We start from the raw sequence: 8221 nt of genomic DNA on the forward strand, positions 1-8221 counted from the left end.
CCACCTTAGGTGTACGTGGCTGGCGCCTTAGCCGGTTGAGCTATAGGCGCCGAGCTGCCTGACTGTTTTTTTAAAGACAGGGTCTCACTCTTGCTCAAGCTGGTCTCAAAATCCTGAGCTCAAGCAATCCACCCACGTCAGCCTCCCAGAGTGCTAGGAATACAGGCATGAGCCACTGCGCCCAGCCCTATTTATAGTATTCTTAGCATTTTTGTTGTTGTTTCAACGATGTTCACCAAATCTGCACCAGGAGATTTCATCTGAAGAAACCATACTTTGCTCATCCGTAAGCAACAACTCCTCATCCATTCAAATTTGATCATGAGATGGCAGCAATTCAGTCACATTTTCAGGTTTCGTTCTCTTGCTATTTCTACTACATCTGTAGTTCCTTCCCTCACTGAAGTCTTGCACCTGTGAGAGTCATCCATGAGGGTTGGAAACTTATTCTAAACTCCTGTAAATGTTTGATATAATGACCTCCTCTCCTGAATCATGAACGTTCTTAATGGCAAATCCTTTCCAGAAAATACTCAATTGACTATGCCCAGATCCATCAAAGGAATCACTATTCATGGCAGCTACAGCCTTAAGAAATCCATTTCTTTTTCTTCATATGACTCTGAGTGGTACAAATGCAGTTTTGTTACATGGATATACTGCATAGTGGTGAAGTCTTGCTTTTAGTGTACCCATCACCTAATACTGTATACTTTGCCGATTAAGTAATTTCTTGTATATCACCCCCTTCCAACCCTCCCACCCTTTGGAGTCTCTAATGACTATTATTCTACACTCTACGTCCTTGTGTACACATAATTTAACTCCTACATATAAGTGAGAACATGAGACATTTGACTTTCTGTTTTCAGTTGTTTCATTTAAGATAATGGCCACCAGTTCTATATGTGTTGCTGTAAAAGACATGATTTCATTCTTTTTTATGGCTGAATAGTATTCCATTCTCTGCCCCCACCCCATAAAACACACACATATAAACACACCACAACACATTTTCTTTATCCATTCATCTGTGGATGGACAGTTAGGTTGATTTGTTATCTCTGTGATTATAACTAGTGCTCATGGCCTCTGCAAAGCCAGGGTGGCAGAGGTTATGAGAAGCTTATCTTGTTCCTAAGAGCTATGTACTTGTGTCAATGGATTTTGTATTGGGTTGTACAGGCTGGCCTCTAGTCTAATAGGTAGCATTTGCAGATAAGAGCTGGCTATGGTGGTGGCAGAAGTTATGCTCAATTTCTGTTTAGGAGGAGAAATGGTGTTTTTGGCAATAGCCTGGGCTGTGAATGTACAGTGGTTTTGATTCTGTGCTTGGCCTTAGAGGGTGGACAGGTGATGCTGGACCAGGCAGGCCTGCACTCAGGTACCCTAATGGTGGGCATAAGCAGCAGCTCCAATGGGGGTCTAGGAGTAGTCGCCAAATGACTGGAGATAGGGATTGGCAAAGGAGCAGAGAAACTCATTCTGCACCAAGTTCCTTGCATAGGAAGGGAGGCGTGGCCCTAGCTCCTAATCCAGGCAAGTGGATGTAGGACCCATCTCTTTCTTCAGAACTGGCAGAGCTCATCCCCCCAATCCCAAACAAGGGAGCAAGTGGGGGCACTCAGTAAAGTCACATGCAGACTGGGTTTAGACCTCAAAGCCATCCCTGTTCACAAATCTTGCACCTGGGCAAAACTGCAGCTTTGGCAAATCTTCCCCTGCTCTGGTCCCAAGAAAGAAAAGCATGTCGGCTCGGCGCCTATAGCTCAACCGGCTAAGGCGCCAGCCACGTACACCTAAGGTGGCGGGTTCGAATCCCCAGCCCGGACCCGCCAAAACAATCACGGCTGCAACCAAAAAATAGCCAGGCGTTGTGGCGGGTGCCTGTAGTCCCAGCTACTTGGGAGGCTGAGGCAGGAGACTCGCTTGAGCCCAGGAGTTGGAGGTTGCTGTGAGTTTGTGAAGCCACGGCACTCTACCCAGGGGGACAGCTTGAGGCTCTGTCTCAAAAAAAAAAGAAAAGCATGTCCAACTCCAGTGCTTATGGTTGGGAGTGTGCTCCACACTTGTCACTTAGTTTTAGCTATTGGGCCCTTTCCCTGCTCCAGACCCTGCATTCTGATCTCTGACTGGAGACATTCTAATGCCTGAGACAGTGTCCCTGCAAGGTAGCCAAATCTTTCCCAGCTTGGTGTGAGCCAGAATTAAGAATGGTGTCCTTCCTGGGTCTCGAGAAATGCCTGGGGTGCTTCCTGGTGCCTTTCCTTCTCACAGTCTCCTGGCCTCTCCCCACATCAGCTTTGGGGCTTGGGAGAAACAAGATGCTCTTCCATTGCCTGGGTTTCACTGTTCCCAGTGGAAGGGCAGATGACAGGGGGATACTGTCTCCCCGATCCTGTCTTAAGACTTCACTTACAGTTCTCAGCTGGATGCTGCCAGGCCAGCTTTCCACTCACCTTCTCATCCCCAGGGATCTGAAATTTCTCTTACTTTTTTTGTGTTCCTTCGTGAATAAAAGTTCATAGTATTAATCTCTACACACTATTTTGCTTCTTCCAAGTGGGTAAGGTATACTGAAGAAGCCTCTAATTTGACATCTCAGAAAAAAAATCCAAACTATTTCTTAAATAATAAGACTTAAAAGTCAAAATTAGAACTCGATTGACAGGCTGTTGAATGGATGTGTTAGCAGGTATGAAAACAACATTCATCTCCTTGTACATCTCCATCAGAGCTTTTGGGTGACCAGAGTGCAATATTAGGTACACTAATATTTTGAAAGGAATCTTTTCTGAGCAGTAGCTTTTAACAGCAGGAAAATGTTCAGCAAACCATGCTATAAACAGATGTGCTATCACCTAGGGTTTATTGTTCCATCTCTAAAGCACAATCAGAGTAGATTTAGTATAATTCTTAAGGGCCCTAGGATTCTCAGAGTGGTATGAGCACTGGCTTCAAGTTAAAGTAACCAGTTGTATTAGCCCCTAACAAGAGAGTCAGCCTGTTCTTTGAAGCTTTGATACTAGACATTAACTTCTCTATAGCTATGAAAGTCATAATTAGCATCTTCTTCCAATAGAAGCCTGTTTCATCCTCACTGAAAATCTGTCGTTTAGTATAGCCACCTTCAACAATGATCTTAGGTATACCTTCTAGACAACTTGCTGCTGCTTTACTTTGCACCTTAACATTATGGAAACAGCTTCTTTCCTTAAACCTCACGAACCAACCTCTTCTAGCTTCCAGCTTTTCTTCTGTAGCTTCCTTACCTTTTTCGGCCTTCATAGAATTGAAGTTAGGGCTTTGGATTAGGCTTTGGCTTAAAGGAATGTTGTGGTTGGTTTGATCTTTTATCCAGACCACTAAAACTTACTTAAAAACAAAAACAAAAATGACAAAAACTTTCTCTATAAAAGCAGTAAGACTGTTTCAATTTCTTATAATTCATGTGGTCACTAAAGTAGCACTTTTAATTTCCTTCAAGAACTTTTCGGCTTGGCGCCTGTGGCTCGAGTGGCTAAGGCGCCAGTCACATACACCTAAGGTGGCGGGTTCGAATCCAGCCCGGCCCACCAAACAACAGTGATGGCTGCAATCGAAAAAAAAAATAGCCAGGCATTGTGGCGGGCGCCTGTGGTCCCAGCTACTTGGGAGGCTGAGGCAGGAGACTCGCTTGAGCCCAGGAGTTGGAGGTTGCTGTGAGCTATGCCATAGCACTCTACCAAGGGGGACAGCTTGAGGCTCTGTCTCAAAAAAAAAAAAGAACTTTTCCTTTGCATTCACAACTTGGATAACTGGCATAAAAGGTTTAGCTTTTGGACTATTCAGTTTTTAACATGCCTTACTCACCATGCTTAATCATTTCTAGCTGTTGATTTCAAGTTAGAACTACGTGATTCTTCCTAATTTCTCTATTATCATGGTTCAGGGAACAGTGAGATGGGGGAACACCAAGTTAGTGGAACAGTCAGAACACTATATTTATGGGCATGTCTCATGGTACCCCTAAAACAATTTCAACAGTAGCATCAAAGATCATAGATCATTGTAATAGATATAATAATCAAGTTTGAAAGCTCACAAGAACTACCCAAATGTGACACAGGGACATGAAGTGAGCATGTGCTATTGAAAAAATGGTGCCAACAGACTTACTCATTAGAGGTTTGCCATAAAACTTCAATTTGTAAAAAATGCAATATTTGAGAAGTATAGTAAGATGAAGTGCAATAAAATGAGGTATGCCTGCATAAAGCAATTCATTTCAAAAATGAAAATGTAGGATGTGCTGCAACCACGAAAGTAGGTAACAAGTAGGTAGATGTCACATAAATTCTTAGCAGATTTTTATGCTTTGGACAGAAGAGGAGATATTCAGTGTGTGGAAAAAAAAAGCAACAAATGCAAACAGATTGAGAGTTGAAGGTACATGATGTAGATTAGGATCAGAAAGGAAACTGCCTTGTTTCAGACAGGGACTTCAAGTAAAAAAGGGTGACCTCTAAATTTTCTCCATTGTAAATGCTGCTTAAATAACCTCTCTGCTCTAAGAGATAGAGACATCCCTGCCCCCCAACCATGTTTACCTCTGCTTCTTCCCTTACCTTACCATCTCCCCAAAATACCACCTACTTCAGGGACACAGTAACTTCTCAGTTCTTCAGAATGACTAGAGTGTTGCTCTATTTTTATTTTATTTTATTTTTGAGACAGAGCCTCAAGCTCTCCACCCTGGGTAGAGTGCCATGGCATCACAGCTCACAGCAACCTCCAACTCAACCTCCAACTCAACCTTTGCAGTTTTGGCAAATCTTCCCCTGCTCTGGTCCCAAGAAAGAAAAGTATGTCCAACTCCAGTGCTTATGGTTGGGAGTGTGCTCCACACTTGTCACTTAGTTTTGGCTACGGGGCCCTTCCTTTGGCTACGGGGCCTGGGTAGAGTGCCGTGGCATCACAACTCACAGCAACCTCCAACTCAGGCACTCCCAGGATTCTCCTGCCTGTGCCTCCCAAGTAGCTGGGACTACAGACACCTGCCACAACACCCCACCATTTTTTGGTTGCAGCCGTCATTGTTTGACAGGCATGGGCTGGATTCAAACAGCCGGCTCAGGTGTATGTGGCTGGTGCCTTAGCCACTTGAGCTACAGGCGCTGAGCCGAGTGTGGTGCCCTAAATAAGTCCTTTTCCTCATAAGTTAGTAGTGAACATTTAAGTACCATGGTGGTATTTTATTTAAGTTAACTTTCATGCTTTGATAATTTATCTTTCTAAAGTATATTTCAATTAAATGGCTTAGGCTAGTTAGAGAAGACTTTAACACTAGAAGAAATTAAGTAATTTATCTAAGGACATACAGCTAGCAAACTGCAAGAGGATTTCTTCTTAGGTCTTAGTCTAAAGCCTATGCTTTTCCCACCATGCTACAAAGTTGTCTCTCTCTTTTTTTTGCTTGTATGAATATCTTCCCTCTTCTCGTGATTTTTATTTCTAATTTCCATTCTACTTTCCCCATGCTTATTGAGTGCAGTACCAGTGGTGCTATGTCATAAGGGTGAGGAAAACTATGAATCATCATCTATGTACTTTAATACATCTGTAGGGGTTTTTTTGAGGGGGGAGTGGTTTTAATCAATGCCTTAAGTACTGTTTTTTCTTCCTTTTACCTCTTACAAAAGGGGACTCTGTCTCAAAAAAAAAAGAAAAAACTCTCGGGGGATTCTATACATGTCTTATTGCCGAAGTGTCACTTGTTTGTTTTCACCTTCATGAAACTGAAGCAGATGCATTATAGGTATGGGCACTCAGTCATTAAAATTACTCTTATTATAGAAAAGGCTGAGCTTTATATCAAAACATGGGAGAATCAATATACATTATGTTTTGAATTAAAATGCTTAAGATATCTTTATCTCTACTTGAAGCAACTTTTTTTTCTTAGTACACTGGATACCAGTGTTAATTGCTTCAGACAGGAGGACTTCTCTGATTCTCATTGTATAGATAATCATCATTCTTAGGTAGCCAGTAAACTCATTGGAGGGGATTTTTAAAATCCCATGTCACACAACTAATATTCAGAAATACTTAATGTTGAATACTGATATGAACACAAAAGACAACAAATATAACAGGTGCTCAGAGAAGAAAGAAATTTGATCAGGACTATAGGAAAGATTTCATGAAAAATGCAGTTTGAATGTGTGCTGATATCAGCAGGTAATTTTGGAGATTAGAGAAAACAGGGACCATTGTAGACAGGAAATAAAACTTGAGCAAGAGCAAGGACAACGAGAAGACTAGCAGCTGGAGCTGAGCTTTCATTGGTACATTAGTGCTTTGGCATCTTTGGTTTTAAGAGTGGAGTCATTGGCTCGGCGCCTGTGGCTCAAGCGGCTAAGGCGCCAGCCACATACACCTAAGGTGGTGGGTTCGAATCCCTAGCCTGGGCCCGCCAAACAACAATGATGGCTGCAACCAAAAAATGGCCAGGCGTTGTGGTGGGCGCCTGTGGTCCCAGCTACTTGGGAGGCTGAAGCAGGAGACTCGCTTGAGCCCAGGAGTTGGAGGTTGCTGTGAGCGTGATGCCATGGCACTCTACCCAGGGGGATAGCTTGAGGCTCCATCTCAAAAAAAAAAAAAAAAAAAGAGTGGAGTCATTTAACTTATTCTTAACTAATTGTAAGGCTCCCCAAAGATAGGAATAGAAAGACATCTAGAACTAAGGTGGCATATCTGTTTCTCCACATTCTAGCCAGGGGAGTTAGTTTTAATTTTCCAGAACTATTTATTATGTTAAGAAGATGATGCATTAACTCAGTAAATAATTTTTGTGTAGCTAATATATGACAGAAATTGTGCTTGGCATCAGCTATACATCATTGAGAAAAAGAGACAGTCCTAAAGAGCTTATTGACAGATATTTGGCAAATGCATTTACACTGATAAATTGCCAATGATATTTTTTTATACAAAATAAAAACAAGGTAGTATGAATGTACATTAAGGAATCAGGAAAAAGCTCTGGGGAAGCAAAATATAAGATGAGAAATGAAGGATATGTCAAAATTATAAGTAAGTAGAAAAGACCATTTTAAGCATGTATTAAACATCATCTGCAAAACCATGGGTATATTTGAGAAATTAAAAGAAAGCCCCTATGGTTGGAGTGGAATAAGGAAGAGAATGACTTGAGCAGAGCTTGGAAAAATGAGCAGGGGTTAGATACACAAGGCCTATGGCTGTTAAAGCATGGTTGGCTTTTAAAATAAGTGCGGTGGAAAGCATTTGAGGGAATTTAAGCAGGAAAGTAATATTTGTATAAGTAACCAGTTCTGCCCTAAAAATCACCCTGGTGCTACATAATGACTGAATTTATAAGAGGCAAGAACTGTAGGGAGAGAGAACCAGTTAGGAAACTACCATAGTATTCTATTTGTTTTTTTGTTTGTTTTTTTGTCAAACTCTGTTTTACTTTGTCACCCTCAGTAGAGTGCTATGGTGTCACTGCTCACAGCAATCTCAAACTCTTGGACTCAAGCGATTCTCTTGCCTCAGCCTCCCAAGTAGCTGGAACTACAGGTGCCTACCACAACACCCAACTATTTTTAGAGACGGGGGTCTCACTTTTGCTTAAGCGGGTCTGGAACCTATGAGCTCAGCAATCCACCTGCCTCAGCCTCCCGGGTACTAGGATTACAGGCGTGAGCCATTGTGCCTGGCCTCCTCTGAGACTTTTATGATTTTTTTCTTCCATGTTTTACAGTTTTGCTCACACTTAATTTGATAGCAGTTTTTTAAAAAGTGACCAGCATTTATCGAATCTTTTTAAAGCATTCAACTAGTTTTCACAGAAATAACTCCTATTATACTCATATCTCATCAGTTTATGTAACAGTTAATCAAATTATAGAATTATAACAATGGAGTTAAAGAGGTTTTGGAAGAGATAAAATAGATTCTTGATAACCATTAATTTATAGTAGCAGATATCCTCAGGTATACTTAGTAATTCCACTATCTCCGAACAGTCATAATGGCCTTGGCATGACCCATTTCGTTTACAGAAGAATAGGAAGTGTTGTTTAAATTCTATTGAGTTGTTTAAGTGAAGGGTGATTAAAAAACAGTCTGTTGGCTCGGCGCCTATAGCTCAACCGGCTAAGGCGCCAGCCACGTACACCTAAGGTGGCAGGTTCGAATCCCCAGCCCGGACCTG

The 8221-nt window shown here is 41.8% G+C and overlaps 1 protein-coding gene across 1 annotated transcript in view; it reads right to left on the reverse strand.

Moving 5' to 3' along the window:
• ZNF713 (zinc finger protein 713) overlaps positions 1-8221 on the reverse strand; it is a 21590-nt gene that overhangs the window by 12696 nt on the left and 673 nt on the right. The window lies entirely within an intron of this gene.

The sequence above is a fragment of the Otolemur garnettii genome, unplaced genomic scaffold (genome assembly GCF_000181295.1).
Source record: "Otolemur garnettii isolate 467f Iridium unplaced genomic scaffold, OtoGar3 scaffold00077, whole genome shotgun sequence".
NCBI classification, from domain to species: domain Eukaryota; kingdom Metazoa; phylum Chordata; class Mammalia; order Primates; family Galagidae; genus Otolemur; species Otolemur garnettii.